Raw genomic sequence first — 709 nt, forward strand, 5'->3', positions numbered from 1 at the left:
TGAAAAGGTAAGAAAGGATCTCTTAAAAACAACAAGGATGCAGGAAAGAATAATTCATCATCTGCAAGATGATGCAAAGATGAACAATGTGAGACAAACAGGCATCAATGAGAAAGAAGAAGTCAATACAAATGACATTAAAAAAAGATATGGGCAGAAGTAATAGCAGAAAACTTCCCAAATATGAGGAAACAATCTGACATTCAGGTACCCAAAGCATACAGAGTGCTAAGTAACCTCAACCCAATGAAAAACACACCAAGACATAAAATAGTCAAGATCCCAGATTCAGCACAAGAATAATCTACTGAAAGCCGCAGAGAAAAGAAGCAGATCACATTCAAGGGAAAACCCATCAGACTTATGACCAACTTCTTTTCATAAACCATGAAGGCAAGAAGACCCTGGAGCAGAGTACTTCAGGTCCTCTATAAAAACAAATTTCAGCCCAGACTACTATACCCTGCAAAACTCTTTCAAGTCTGATGGAGAAGTGAAATACTTTCATGACAAAGAACAGCTAAATAATTTAATCATGACAAAGCCAACCCTTCACAGTCTCCTGAAAGATGTTCTAGAGAGGCATGAAAATGATCAGAACTCCACAAATGAGATCATAAGCAACCAACTAAATAGGGCAAGCAATTAAACACAGGAGAAAAAGGACTAAACCACAACAGGTAAATAACATGGCAACCATAAGTCAATA

This window comes from Octodon degus, unplaced genomic scaffold (genome assembly GCF_000260255.1).
Source record: "Octodon degus isolate 3935 unplaced genomic scaffold, OctDeg1.0 scaffold00177, whole genome shotgun sequence".
In the NCBI taxonomy this organism is placed as follows: Eukaryota; Metazoa; Chordata; class Mammalia; order Rodentia; family Octodontidae; genus Octodon; species Octodon degus.